Raw genomic sequence first — 16,261 nt, forward strand, 5'->3', positions numbered from 1 at the left:
TCCTATCACATAGGATTCTAGTTACTAATAATAAAGTCCAAGAGGCCCAGCATTCTTCTGATTACCAACCTTCTATACATGTCCAAATGATGAAGTTGTTCACCTTGTTCCACTCAACATTGCTCACTCTGCATTTCTGCTGTAATTTTCTGTTCTATTCTTCCTTCTGTTTTCAGTAAGATGATGTAGTTTGTTTATTTTAATTTCTATTGTTATTGGTAAATATTTCAAGTGCACAGAAAAGTGGGGTGTAATATATGAAATATTCATGTACCTTCTACTCAGAAGTCTCAAATGTTAAGGTTTTCTCATATTTGTTCTCAGATCTCAGATCTCAGATCTCTCTCTCCTCTTTCTCTCTCATTTTTTATTTAAAAATGAAATCATATGAGTCCACTTATGATCAGTCCTCTCTCTCTTCCTCGGTAGAGGAAACTACTGTCCTGAAGTTAGTATATATCCTTTCAGTTTGTATCCTTTTTTATTAAATGTTCCCATCCACAGTTAGTGTGGTTTTGTTTAAAATGTGGATAAATTGACACTAGTCAAAACCAGATCTTGGTAGTTCCATGTAATGGCAAGATCCCCAAGACACAATAGATAATCATTTTGCCCGTTACTGAACAGGTGCATTTATCTCATCTTCTCTCTCTTTTTTCCTTCCTCTTTTCCTCTCTCTCTTTCTTTTTTTACTTCCTTCTTCCATCCTTCCATCTCTCCACCCATTTTTCTCATTTATTCATTGATGACATCCAAGTCCCACTCTCAGTTTATGTTCCAGACTTATTTTATCCTACTTCTGTACATGTGTGCTTCTTACAAAATCCTGGACTAGTCTTGCCTTTCCCCAAATATGCTCTGAACTCATCTATCCAGGTTTTTGCTCAGGATATTCCCTTAACTTAAAATCCTCTTTTTCCATGTTACATGCTGTCCTCATTATTTAAGGGCCAGCTCAAATGTCATTTTTCTCTATCAAGTCACTTTGGATCATCTCAGTCATAAAAACTCTCCTCTGTATTCCATGTAGGTCTGCATCATACTGTATAAAGTGCGTACCATCTCTGGATTTGAAGCTCAGCGCTGCCTCTTCCTATCTGTGTAATTGCAGAGAGTTAGCTTTGATAACTTTGGGACTCCAATATCTCGTGTATAAATGGGGGAAATAATTCTTACATCACAAAGTGTTAGGCTGGATCAAAATAGCTAATATGGGGATGAATGGAGAGATTGAGACAGGTAGGAGGTCTAGCAGCATCCCATAACATGCTCACTGAATTTGAGAAGATATACAGAAAGAAAGAGAAAGTTTGTGTGATGAACATGAAGTGAGAGACATGGCCCTGTTATTTCTTTGGTCAGCTTCAGTTGCTGAGTGCCCTGGATCCTATGATCATCTTACCACGCTGCATGTGAGACTTAAGTTTTAAAGTCTGCAGACACTTAGACACTTAGTCCCTAAATGTAAATTAACTACTTCATCTGCTCTTTAATTAAAGTAGCAGCCATCTTTTCCAGCCCTGGATGAAAAAGTGAATGCACCGGATCTATTGAAAGACAGAAAGCTAGTCTCCAATCTTACAGGACTTTTCAGTGTAAGTTTTGACTATGGATGATTTCAGATGTTAGAATATAACCTCTGCCTAAAATGCCATATCTCCATCCTGAGTAAATGACTGAATGAGGAGAGAAAGATGAGTTGCGAGATTTCTAGGTTCTAGCTTATGCAGCTGGGTGTGGTTATTAAATATAAGAACTGCATGAAGAGGAGAAGGCTTTAATGATATACTAATAAGAAACAAAAACAGACTCTGGCAGGAACTTGGATAGCTCTGGGTTCTCTGCCTGGCAAAGAGTTTGTTTTCTTGGAAGTGCCTCAAAGTGAGTAAGATCCAACCACTTATATTTTTTAGTTTCTCCATTCAGCTTTCAAGTCTCTGGAAAACAGAATGTGATTTGCCCAACCCAACCTATCAACTTTGTTCATCCAGGTGAAAAGAAATGCCATGGGCCAGGCAGTCACTCCAATTTACATCTGCTTCAAGAGAAGATAATTCAGTTTTCAGACATGTTAAATTTGAGGTCCCTACAACGGGAGACTTTCAGGAGGCATTTTGTTACATGGGTTGGGAGCTAAGGAAAAATCAGTGCCAAAAGTAAAGATATTGGAGCCAACAGCATATTGAAATCATAAGGAATTCTGAATTTGTTTACAGACTGAGAAAATGCTACAGACAGAACCCTTGAGAATATTTTAAGAAACAAGTAGAGGAAGAGGAAGAAGATGCCCAGGGAGACTGAGAACAGTCTAAAAGCTAAAGAACAAGGAACATGTGAGGGCTGCAGTGTCTATAGACATGCAATAATGGCCTAGAAATTCCTCCATTCCAGAAATGCATCCTTCCTTTGAAGTCTTATGAGAAATATTATAGGTGAAAAAACTCACTGTCTATTTTCCAGGAAATATTATCCAGAGAGCAATCTTTGAAGTGTCATCCTCCAGGGTACAGAATAAAAGATGATGGGAAATCCAGGTTTTAATTTTTTTCTGTTTCCTCAGATTCTAATCAGCTATGGCCATTCTCTTATCATCCCTTCTGGATTTTTCTCATTTTACAAATATTTATAGTGGAAAATCAGAATAAATAAAGAGGTCCTGATAGGAGAGAATGGAGTTGAAATGTTTTATCTATAGCATTGATGAGTATCTCTAACCAGGTAGTAAGAATCTGGGATAGCATAATACCCTCCAGTGAAAACCTTTGAGAATTCAAACAGATATGGAAAAAAAAATACCTTATAAATTAAAAATAGCATGGATTTCTTTTTCTGTGTGGCTCTACAGGATGAGAGTAATTTTTCCTGGTGTGTAAACTTCTGTTGATTTTTTACACATAAGGGATGGCAGTAACAATTTTGACCTAAGACATTGTTTTCTTATAGAAAGTGATAGGCATTTAAAAACATTTCTTGCTTTTTGTCACAAATCTGGGAAGAGACAGAAGCTAAACTTTAAAGTTCAATCAATGCATCAGTTTTCATAATAAGTAACTAGCCAGTTGCTTGAGTTGAACCACCTTCATGCTTTTCTTCTTCATACAGGCTTGCACATGTCAACACAATCATGTCAGCAGGAGAAAATCTGACATGATCAAAATATTCAAATGGATTAAAAAGAGAACCTATAAAAGCTCAACCAATCCAAACTCTCAAAACACAGTATTTATAGAAGGAAAAAAAGAATAAATATTAATATTCACTCCTAACTTCTAGGTGAATGTGGGATGTGTGAAAAACCTGACTACACCTATAAAGTACTCAAACAGCAAATCTTTGAAAAAAAAAAACAAAACTTTTCTTTTCTGTTCCTATAAGTTTGTTTTCTTTTTAAGAGTTAAAAATACTTTGAGATGTTTCTTACATTGTTGGATGGGACCAAAACTGGCCTGAAGGTTAAATTTTGCCTCAGAATCTACTGTAGGAAGTTATGATGTTTTGGAAAGTCTATTTTAACCATAAAATAACCAAACAATATCATATAATTTCATAATAGGGCACTACCATATTATTTTTGACATACACTAAATAAAGGATTATTGGGATTTAACCTATTGACACCAAAAGAACTTTTGAAAACACTAGGTTTTTAAAACCACTGCTAACCAGTAGCTGCTATTTTAAGTTAATATTTATTGATTAGGAATTGTGTCTTCTATCAATTGTGAGTTTGATCTGGGGGGCTGAATCCCTGAATAGGTCATTTGGTATATCTTTGTTCTTGGCTACAAACAAATAAAAATATTAACCCTTCCTCACTGTGTGGTAAATACTTGGCCCTAGATGCAGAGCCAGGGATTATGGAAAACTCTCTGGAAATCCATATCATGTTTGAAAAATAATCAGTTTATATGAATCAAATGGTGAATATATAGTACATTCTTTGCATAAGATAAACTTCTGTAGGTCAAGGAAGACAATTGAAGAAGAGTTTTGTTTGTCCAGTGTCGCATAGCCAGTAAGGGAGAGAGTGGGGATGCAATTCCCTGACCAAGGGACATATTTTCTTTTTTTTTTAATGTTTTATTTATTTATTCATAAGAGTTAGAGAGAGAGAGAGAGAGAGAGAGAGAGGCAGAGGCAGAGGGAGAAGCAGGCTCCCCGCCTAGCAGGGAGCCCGATGCGGGACTCGATCCCAGGACCCTATGATCATGACCTGAGCCAAAGGCAGATGCTTAACCATCTGAGCCACCCAGGCGCCCCCCCAAGGGACATATTTTCACTAAATCACACATTTTATATTGGCTTACCTTCCAATTATCATGATATAATAGCAAAACAGCATAGATTCCAAAGTCAAAAAAACCTGTATGTGAATCTTTGCTCTGACATGTATTAGCTATTTGGCTTAAGAAAATTCTTTCCATTCTCTGTGTCTCAGCTTCTCAGCTACAAATTCCTTAATTTTAAATAAAAATATTTACCTCATAGCACTGCTTAAGGATAACCTGAAATAATGCACATAGTGTTTTGTACAGTGACCAGCACATAGTAGACCCTCAACAAATACTAATGCTCTCTCTCTCTCTAGTGAAAGGAAAACATATATTATTCATTAGTCAAGAAATTTGATTGCCAGTGACAGAAACCCAACACAACACAAGCAGAATAAAAAGGAGCATGTATTGTTAACATCATCAAACTGTAGGAGAAACAGACAGCCTCAGACATAAGGTCCCGGAACCAAGAAACTTGAGCACTGCCAATACCATCTCCATCTTTCTAATCGCTGCCATATTGGCTTAGATCATGACACCCTTCCACTTTGTTAGAAATGTGGCTGCTGGCAAATCTCAGGTTACATTTCACTGCTCTACCACCACAGAGGCACTGAGCCTACTTCCCTGGTCTCATATTAAAACATCTGATTCCAAATGGTCACTCCACTCATGGACTAATCAACTGGGGAAGGAAAGCAGGACTCCATTAATGCTTCAACTTTTGATATTGTGCTCCCCCTCCCAAACCTTGAGAAAGGGACTTAAGTCAATATAGAAGCACTCACTATGAAAACATAACCAATCATAATGCTGAGCAAAAGAGCAAGCTACAAATGGACACAGAAAATATGAGACCAAGTATGTAAACTTTCAATCACACAATACTTCCCTAGTACTTAAGGAATATTATATTACAGATCCTATTACATCCAAAGAAACTATAACAATGTTTTTTAATTAAGCCAAAGTCTCAAACTTACATTGAGTGGGGAAAAAAGGAAATGTAATTGTTTGTATCTCTTAACAGAAACCATTCCCAGAAGCATTTTCAGAAGTGGTAGGTGGAATGTTGGTCAAACACTAGATGTCCATTATGTTTCAGTTCTCGTTTGCTTTCTATAAGCTGACATGGTTTCTTATATTCAGCACAGGTATGGAACAGGATAACCTCATCTTACCTGGCTTTAAGCTATTACAGACTAATTGATACAGTTGTTCTCCTTATTCAACCAAGAAGGTCCATTTTATTATTATTATCATCATCATTATTATTATACAAAGTATGCTACTAGGTATTGAAATAAAGTCTGACTTGTTCAAAAGATGTTAAAATAATTAGTAATCTCTCGAGACAATAAAAAAGTGAGGCACTTGGTCATCCATTTCTAAAGAATATAGACAATCTTTCTTTGTGAAAAGATCTAGAGCCTAGTAAATATAAGAAAAGATACAGCCCTCAGATTATTATTATTTTTTTTAATTTACTGCTATCTGCCAAAAGAGAGAAAACAAAATCCTTGCTTTATCATGAAAGAAAACAGAGGGAAATAGGAAAGAGGTTTTTATGTGAGTGATATTAACACATGTTTTACATGTTTAACAAAATATAGAAGGGTGATAGGTGGATGATAAGTTTTGTGCTTACTATTTGCATGAAGGAATTGGTACTCCTCATTTTAAGCAAACATGACATAAAATTAAATATTAGCTAATGAAGCAGACACTTATACTTTTCCTTTTTTTTGTTGTTTTATGAAAAGACTCAAAGTCAGATTATTTCTAAAAAGGCCTCCTTGGGCACATTGACCATTACTAAGACAATTTTTCTTGTCATTTATTATCTGCTCAGCTCCTTGGACACATACATACTTCATGTTCTTACTTTGAATTGAAGAGACAAAATTAAAATATAGGAAACACCAGATTTGAGTGGATCATTGAAACTGTCAGAGCTTACTCTGTGAGGACTCAGATCGGGACAGATACAGAAGGTCAAATGACTACACACGAGGGGTCCAGCAGGAAGAAAAGCATCAGTGTGGAATGAGCATGGCAGTTGTTCAAAAGCCTATTAAAATATGACTCAATTTACAGGAATTTGACACTCTTACAATGTGCTAAATATACTGATTTTGTCTAGTGCATCTTTAAATATAATGAAAGGATTAAAAATGCACACAATGAGCAACTGGTTCCTTCCCATTCATGTTGTTTACGCCATGCCTTCACAGGAGGGAGGGGGTCACAATCATTTAGAAAATAAGATCTTTTTGCCTGTCTCAAGGAGAAAGCTGCTAATCTGCAGTTCCAACGTTGGAGCTATATTCCTAGGAGATGCACTGCATATCATCAGCCGTGGATAAACTCTTCTCACCTTACAAACTTCCTTATGATGGTCGGGATGAAGAGATTGTCAACTTCTCAGAGTAGTATCACATATGTTTTGATTTTTGCTGTCTCTTCAGAGCCTTGAATGGTAGGCTCTGGCTCATGGTAGGTGTTGAATCAAGTTTATTACATTAATTTATTGATCAATGCACAAAGCAAGCAAAACAAAACAAGAAACAAGAATAGCTTTTCAAATCTCCTATTGAAAGAGATCTTCCCTTGGCATCTATCATGCCCTGAGTCAAGAAGGATTTCATTAATGGATATTACCACATGGCAAAGCATTCTGTAATGTGATTAGGGGACTTTTGCTTCTAAGACACCTGTTTGGATCCATCCCAAGCAGATAGGGGCTGGACATTACTGCTGCTAATATGAAGGGAGCTTGTAATGGATTAGAGTCTAGATCCCAAGGAACAGATGTTCTTGCCATAAAATTAGCCATAACTATGAACCAGAGAGGTTAGAAACTGAAAGATCCTCTAAACAAAGACTTGCATGCAATCTAGGCAAGTCCTAGAGAGGAAGTTCATGGTCCCAATGTAGTAGCTAAATATGGTACATAGAAGATGCTTAGAGGACTGGAGTTATTAGACATAAATTCTATCCCTGATAATTCTATCCCTGATTTTGACTTGATATGGCTTTTTTGCTATGACAGAATATTCCAAGCTCACCTTCTGTATTTCTTGCCCCAGACCTGGAATTACTAATTTCCCTAAAATTTCCTGGTTTCTTTTAGTGGGAAATTGCATTTCAGCATCACAATCTAGGTAGTAGTAATGTTCACTACTACTTCATTTGGGCATTGTTTCTAGGTCTCTTCAATGGAAAGAACTAGGAAATATACATGTATTTAAAACAAATGACCTCATGAGATCATACTGATACTTGCAACTCAAATTTGGGATTACAGAGTTTCTACTTATTCTTTTTTGTATTATGTCTATGCCTCCTTTCTTCCAAAAGGAGAATCTTCTCAATGACAGAAATAGTTTATCCCACAGTTATTCATCTCTTTTTTCCTTCATTACACACGTAACAGTCTCAGAATAACAATACTAATGCTATGCCACCAATGTAATTGCTGAGGACAGTTAAACATGTTTTGCCTGTGCTCTTCCCCATTCTCTCCCATTTTTAATGATTGTTCCATATCTACTTTTTCTGAACACATGACCATTACCTGCCAAATGCTCTCTCTTCAATTCACTTATTCTTAATTCTCTTGGTAACTATTTAATAGTCAACCCCAGAACTTATGACAATGTCTCTAATCATTTTGACTTTCTGAAGCTTGTTCTCTAGCAATTCCTCAGAAGGTGTCCATGGGAAAAATACTTCCCGAGTTCTTAAATAATTGATAACTTTGTGTTTGCCTTTTCTGAGTTATAATCAGTTGTGCCAGACATAAAGTCCTTGGTTTACATTTTCTTGAGTATCATAAATATGCTACCCCATTTCCTTTTGGCATAAGGCATTGCTGTCAAAATGTTTGATGTTGGTCAGATTTTCTATTGTTTTCTTGCAGTGCTTGGAAACTATTATTGGCATGCTCCTGGGACTTCCCCGTTCTGATTCCCTCCCCACATTTATCTGCTTCTTTTTATCCATGTCTCTCCTATCCCTATCTTGCTCAGTTTTGATTGTCATTTATTCTCTCTCATTTCCCCTGTCTCTTATGTAAAGCTCTGTTCTGGAAAGGATGCCTGGCTGGTTTACAATTCACGGGGGGCTAGGCTGCTCTAGCATCTTCTGACCCTCCTTAGCACAGTCTCCTTGCCTTCACCCCATATTGCACTAGGCAAACCCCTCCCAGTGTCAGTGCTGTTTTCAGATTGGCCTGCAGTGATTTACAGTGCATACTCATAGTCTTTTGGGGGATTTTCTTCTTTTTGCATATGTCAGATAGATTCCCTCTGTTTTCACCCACTCAGAGGTTTATATGTTGGTTAGCTATTGATATATTTTGGAATTTGTAGGGTTTCTCTGTCACCTGATTTAATTGTATATGTTGTTCATGCTTTTTTGGGTTTTAACTGTTTGCTTTGCTTTTGTTCTCCAGGTGCTCTTTTTTTGTGTGGAGGAGTAACAAGAATGGAAAACTATGCTGCTATCACTGTCGTCCATCCCACTAAGGCATTAATTTTAAGTGGGATTAAAGAATTCTGAAGAAATATTCTTATCCCTTCCATCAAATTATATTGTGGAAGGCAGCTATTCTGAGCTAGAACCAGGATAGAACTTGATAATGCCTGGCCACTGAATTACCAAACCAAGCTGGAGTTACTGAATAAATTCTGTACCATAAGAGATGGGTATCATATCATTCATATCTTCAGAGGCAACAAGACAGAGGATCATGTTAAGTGAGCCCACGTCAAACAAGACAAATCCAGAATGAGGGACATTCTGTAGAAGAACTGACCTGGATTTATTGCAAAGAAATGGCATAAAAACAGAATATGGGAGGGGTGCCTGGCTGGCTTGGTTGGAGGAGCCTGCCACTCTTGATCTTTGGGTCATGAATTTGAGCCCCACGTGGGGTGTAGGGATTACTTAAATAAAACCTAAAAAAAAACCAAAAAAAAAACATAATATGGGAAAGAGGGACTACACTAGATTAAAGGAGACATAGACCCATAAAAACCAATAGCATTGGTATACTTTATAAACTAGCTTTCGACCTGTGTAGAGGTGTATTTTAATGAGCCGTTACTCCATTGTGAATGAGAGATGCCAAAGAAAGGAGAAGGGGAAAGGTCCCTGTCTGAGATTATTATCTTGAAGAAGAAAACTGATTCTCTAACTGCTGTAGATGGAAAGTTGCAAGTAGGAGAATTCAGAGGTCCCAGATAGAGTGGGTAACCCCAAGGTGTCTTTTGACACATCTTTCTCTATTGTTCAAAGAGGGGAATTCAACTTTATAAAGCACTTTCTGGGATGCCTAGCTGGCTCAGTCAGTGGAGCATGTGACTCTTGGTTTCAGCTCAGGTCATGATCTCAGGGTCTTGGAATCGAACCCCTCATTGGGCTCCCTGCTCAGTGTGGGGTCTGCTTAAGATCCTTTCCCTCTGCCCCTCCTCACTGCTCGTGCATGTGTGTGCACTCTCTGTCTCCCTTAAATAAATAAATTAATTAAATAAATCTTTTTTTAAAATTTTATTTATTTATTTGAGAGAGACAGAGAGTGAGAGAGAGAGAGAGCATGAGCAGTGGGGAAGGGCAGAGGGAGAGAGAGAAGCAGACTCCCCACTGAGCAGGGAGCCCAATGTGGGGTTTGATTCCAAGACCCTGAGATCATGACCTGAGCCAAAAGCAGATGTTTAAATGACAGATCCATGCAGGAGCTCCATTTAAATAAATCTTAAAAAAAAAAGCATTTTTTTTCTGTTTGTTATTTTTAAAAAATATAATTTCAAACTTAAAAGTTGCAAGTGCAATTCAAAGGGTTTTTTCTCCTGAACTATTTGAAAGGTTATTGGTCACAAAAGGTCACCCCACCCCCTGAATACTTTAGCTTATAACCCAGACAAAAGCATTATGTATACATATATAACCATGGCACAGTCAGTAAAATTGGGAAATGAACATTTATTCATTATGACATGTAATTGTCAAATCCCATTCACCTTCTACCCAATTCGTCTAGCAATTTCCTTTATTGCAAAAAGATCCAATCTAGGATTACATGTTGCCTTTACTCCTTTCTCTTTTCTTTTCTTTCTTTCTTTCTTTCTTTTTTTTTTTTTTTTTGATTTCTTTCAATCTAGAACAATTCCTCTTTCTTTGACTCTCCTAATCGTGATACTTTTGAAAATAGAGCACATTTCAATCTATGGCTTTTCTGGCTTTGTTGTTGAATAATTATGCTGTTTTGGGAGGGAAATTTCTCCATCTGGAATGATATTTTCTTCATTTGTAAAAGGATTGAACATGGTGACTGCTAAAGCCCTTATTAGCCTTAAGATTTTAAGGATTTGTCATAAGCTTACTCTGTTCCACTAGACCAATTTTTTATGCCTAAATCCAGTCATTTGTCTTACAAAATAAGAGTTTGTGAATATTTAAATGTACATCTATTCATACTGCCAGAAGTTACCATCAATGGCAAATCAGCAGCTTTCCATTTAAAGGTTAGCATGCACATATATTTAACAACTTCTCAATTAAAAGAAGACAATGTCAAAGGCAGAAAGAGACAAAGAGTTCAGTTTCATAACCAGACTGAGTCAATAAATTTAAGCCCAAGAGACTAAAGGCATTATTGAGAAATCAGAACCTATTGACTGCAGCTGGATTCCAGATACACCTTTTATGTAGCCACTCTACTCTTTCCACCAGAACTGCTTCTAACAGGAAATCTTCATGTCCTGGGGCAAACATGAAATCTAAAAGAAGACAACTCCCCCTTCTTCTCACCATTAGTTAGAAGACTCTTCAGATTACATTCAACCTGGACGCCAGAAAGGAAGTTACCTCCTTTTCAAATAGAATGCTTCCATGGCCTCTCACCTTGCGTGGGCACCAGTTTATATCAAGCAGTGGTGGAAAGAAAACAAACCCAATCCTCAGAGCTGCTGGCTTCATTTTACCAGTGTGAACTCAAAAAGCACGCTATCTTATTACAGCTCTTGGATAAAAAAAAAAAAAAAGGAAAGGAAAAGAAAAAAGTGGTCTAAATCAAATCATTCCCAACCCACACACACTCCCTCAAACCATAACACAGAGTTACAATCCCAAGGTGGTCGAGTGGTTTAACCACAAATATCCTGGTAGGCTTGTGATTGGACTCTTGGTTTACACAGCTGAAATGGAATGGCTGGGGCCCCTGGTTATCAAGGGGAAGGAAAGATCCATAATGAATGGGTTCCCACTATGGTCAAAAGTGGTCAAAGCTGCCTTCAGATAGATAGAATGGGGGTGAGGGGTGAGGGCAGTCTGTGCCTGAGCAAAAATGAATAGCCAGAGAAAAGAAGAGGAAAACCCAGTCATTCAGCAAAGATTGAGTATACACAGGAAATTTCTAAGTTGGGTGGGTGTAGTAAATGGACAGGAAATAAAAAGATGAATAAGACGTGAATATTATCCTCTAGGCTAGGCATGACACAAAGTAGAAACTGCTAAGTGCAACAAGTAATAGAGAAAATCTTATAGAAAAATCATGATCCCTGGCATTAGTGGACTATTAGTAAATGTATGACGGATGGAAAGAAGAAAAGAAGAGCAAATAAAAGTGCTCAGGTCTGACTTTGGGAAGGGAAATGACAGGGAATTTATACTGAGTGATAAAAACAGTATTATATTAGACCCTAAACTGATGAAGAGGAAACTAACTTGACTAACATTCTTTAAAAATATATATATGTATGCAGCCACTTGGTTTGAAATCAATTGTCTTGGCTCTGTGTCACCCTGGGTGAAATGTCTCGCCCACTCACAAGAGGAAGAGAGACCCACATATGTGGGTGCCTCTGTCACTCAGAATCCAGCAGAACTTGATTTGTTTCAAGGAGCAGCCTTCCTTATCCAAAATGTGAGGTTGGCTCCTATCCTCCAGGCAATCCAGCCCCAAGGTGTCAATAGATAGATAGATCATTTCACCAGGCTAGATAATGCCATTCACCCATCTGGAGCATGCCCTGCTTGCTTTAGGACTCTTCATCCTACATCATACTGTGGGACTCCATCACTACTATCTCTGTACATCCCAATCCTATTCATACTTTAAGGCTTGTTTCATGGTCAAATCCTCTTGGGAGCTTCTATAACATTCCAACAGGAAGTAATCATTATGCAAAGTTTCATAGCACCTTGTCCCTGCCTTAGGACTCTTAATATATGCTGCCTTGTTTCATAGCTTCTGGTACATGTTCTACTTTTTCTATAAGGCATGGGGGGAGGGGGCACAGGATTTGTCTTACTCTTTTTAAAAAATTTTTTTATTTAAATTCAGTTTCATTAACATATAGTGTATTATTAGTTTCAGGGGTAGAATTTAGTTATTCATCAGTTACATATTACACCCGGTGCTCATTATATCAAGGGCCCTCCTTAATGCCCATCACCCAGTTACCCCATCCCCCCACCCACCTCCCCTTCAGCAACCCTCAGTTTGTTTCCTAGAGTTAAGGGTCTCTTATGATTTGCTTCCCTCTCTGTCCCCTTTTGTCTTACTCATTTTTAACCAGCCAACACAAATCAAGACTAAAAAGGACTGTATAGAAGTTGAACAAATTTGGTAACAAGTGAATAATTCTGCTGATTATGTAACCAGGATAAGCTAGCTTGTGCTTCTGTACAAATAATTTCAGTGACTGAAAACAGCAAAAAGTTCTCTCTCATTTATAAAGCAAGTCCACTGTGAATTTACTGAAGGTTCTTCTCTACATCATTCTGACTCAAGTATGCAAGCTGACAGAGCCTTTGTTGCCCAGAACATCAGCAGTTACCATAGCAAACAGAAAGGAACATGATGAGTCAGGTGCCAATTTGTAAAGGCTTTTGCCTGGAAGTGACATATACCATACATCAATATGATCAGATTCCATTGACCAAGGCTAGTCAAAAAGGCATGTCTTATTTCAAGAGGATAAAGAAGAAATACAATTATACTATGTGTCTAGAAATTCAGTAAACAGCTCTAATGATTACAAAAAGGCTCACAAGAAATTAACTTTTAGTCTCCAAGCTTGGGCTTCTCATTCAATAGGTATGGAGAGATGGCAGCTCCTACCAGACTACCAACAACAAACTCTAAAATAATTTACCTAGACTCCTGAAGCAAAAATCATACGATTCCATCTTACTTTTTTTATATTATAGATAGCTACATAGTTAGGTAGGTAGATAAATAGGTAGATAGAGATGCATCCATAGGTATAAAGATTTTTTAGATAAAATGGACCTAAGAATCCATTAAATTTATTGTATATGTAAGTAGTATGCTACCACCAGAAATAGATACACTGTTCTTAGAGAGTGAAAATATGAAACCATGAGAAAGCACTATATTTAATTTTTGAAAGATTATTAGACATTATTTAATAAATATTATTATTATTATTAGTTTTTTTGGTGTGTGTGCCTTCTAGTAACAGCACAGGCCTTCAGGGAAAGCAGAAGTGGAGGAAAAGATTGTTAATGGGGTTTTGTAAGGCTGAAGGATTTAACCTTTGACAAAAACAAGAGGTCTGTCTGAAGGAGAACCCATGATAAAAGATATCATTTTGCTATTGACCTTCAGGTGTTGAACTATTTCTAAACAAGCACCCAAAAGAACTGAGAGATTTCTAAGATTTTTTTTTTGTCTTTATCCGAAAGAAAAATACACATAGACAGACATGCATTTCTGGATCCACGGATGAGGAAACAAAACTGGAGGGTGAAGAGAGAGGAGAAAGGAGAAAAAGAGCTAGAAGCAAGGCACTGGACTGACCAAGGCAGCTGGTTTAGAATTTCAGACAACTGTCCCACTGTTACCAACTCTTGGAGCAGAGGAAAGTTCTTATATAGAATCTGGGAAACAAGTGGACCCTTAAGGGGAGCTAAATAGGACCAAAAAGTCACTTAACGGGCATGGAAGGGAGAAATACAGTCTTGGTGATCAAAATGCTTTGTATCATATTGATTTATTAAGTATTATATAAGGTCCCCAGGTCAAAGCACCATCCAAGGATCCCTAAAGTCTTCTCCAAGTCCCTAAAAACAAAATTTCCTTTAATCCACCCGTGGATTCAACTAATTCAAGGAGGAATAGAGATGGGATATTTTCAGGCATTCCCAGAGTATTTTTATTTGCTTCTAATATCTTTAGCTACACCCATTAAACCAGTGTCTTCATACATGTATCTCCCTTGAGAAGCCTCAGAGGCTGTTGCAGTTCTGCTCTGTGGAACCTGGTTGCACTTTAGGACTCATCATCCCCATTGTAACCTTTTGATATATTCTGATTTTTCTGTAGATTTATTTTGTAAAAAAGGAGTCTACACTTCAAAAAATGTAAGTACCGCAGTTCTAAAATGTCGCTTAGGGCAAATTAATTTCTTGACTCATAAAGATCACAAGCAAGATGTGGAAGGAAGATGCATACCAAAGTAGGCTGGAGAATTTAGACCAGGGCTCTGCTTTCTTCTCTTCTGCCAGACTGAGTTCCACAGCTGGGCCTTTTGAGACCAATGATAGCACTAAGATGGAGCTGTAGGCATTGTGAATGCCATACTGCTTCAACACAATAGTTCTCAGACCTTGCAATGTCATGAGCCATGACAAATACTGTGGCTATTCTGATTACATATTACTACTACTACATTACAGGCGTGGCACACAGCTGTCACTTTTGGGGGCCAATTATGACCAGAGATACTGCAGGGGTTCAGTCACATAATTTTATGGGTCCTTGTCTATAAAAAGAATTTGATTTCTTAAGATGTATGATAAAATTCTCAGTCCCCTGGGTGGTATAGTTATTTACCAATGAAGACAGGATACTGAATGCAAAAGAGTTCCTTAATGTATTTGTTTATTGTTCAGTCAAGTGTTTGGAGATTCTTATACTTATACTATATTCTTATACTAATAGCTGACTCACCTCAGAAAATCTTCCAACTCCAAAGCGAATGGTCTGATAGTCTTGAATACTGGGGTCATTGTTAAAAAGCATGTGCCTTCCTCTCTTGCTACCCAGAGCTTCCTGGGAAGGAAAACAAAAAAGAGAAACAAAATTCTACATCACTACTATCCTCTTAGCAGAACACAAAGCTTTTCTTCCTCTGCAGCTTCATTTTCACCACCCAGACCACTCCAGTTCATCTGCATGTAAGGAATTAATGCGTTTTCTATCTAATCACTCCTCTACCTTACTGTCCTGGGTGAGAAGAAGCTGCCAGCTCTAAATGAAATGCCTCTGATGAAACTCAAGGCCAGAAGAAATGCTGTCACTGGGCATATATTTCTTGCCAGGTGACTTCTGTGTGCTGTGGTCATCTAACTCTTGCTAACACTTGCGATGGGCATTATTATCCTCAGACTGTAGATGAGGAATTTGAATATAAGATAATTTATCAGCTAAGGGAGGTCTGTTCCTCCCACTTGATCCCTGCATTTGTTTGGGTCTGCTGTTGCCTAAAATGTGAAGGGAGGGGTTACAGGCAGTTGTAAATAAACATAAGTGCAGACAAGATCACCAGCAATTTCTCAACTACCAGAGAGCAGTATTATCAGGTCTTTTTGGTTGTCTTAATGTAATTCAGCTCTTGTATAGAGCTGTATAGTTCTGTGTGAAAATATGTTTCTGGTGAAATTCCTGGAATATACCATATGTAACTCGGTGGTAAATAAAGCCATAGTCAAAACTGGGTTATACGAATGACTGAGACAATGAGTTGAGAGCCCATGTTTGTTCTTGAGAATCAATAACACATATTCTAAGACCCTTCATAGAAGATGCCCTATTACTTAAAATGTTAACTTCTTTAAGCCTGTAATCCTGAATTATAGAAAACCAACGAAGGGTCTAAGTATCTCAGTTTTGTGCTCCAGAGAGATGTATGTACTTACTAGGTCTACTTCCTTCCTTAACAGATCATTCTTTCTTC

The 16,261-nt window shown here is 37.6% G+C and overlaps 1 long non-coding RNA gene across 3 annotated transcripts in view; it reads right to left on the bottom strand.

Moving 5' to 3' along the window:
- LOC144379859 (uncharacterized) overlaps positions 1-16,261 on the bottom strand; it is a 92,079-nt gene that overhangs the window by 13,309 nt on the left and 62,509 nt on the right. For all 3 annotated transcript variants that reach the window (XR_013443347.1, XR_013443345.1, XR_013443346.1), the window contains one exon: positions 15,256-15,357. This is a non-coding gene — a long non-coding RNA (uncharacterized LOC144379859). The remainder of the gene's footprint in view (positions 1-15,255; positions 15,358-16,261) is intronic.

The sequence above is a fragment of the Halichoerus grypus genome, chromosome 1, assembly GCF_964656455.1.
Source record: "Halichoerus grypus chromosome 1, mHalGry1.hap1.1, whole genome shotgun sequence".
NCBI classification, from domain to species: Eukaryota; Metazoa; Chordata; class Mammalia; order Carnivora; family Phocidae; genus Halichoerus; species Halichoerus grypus.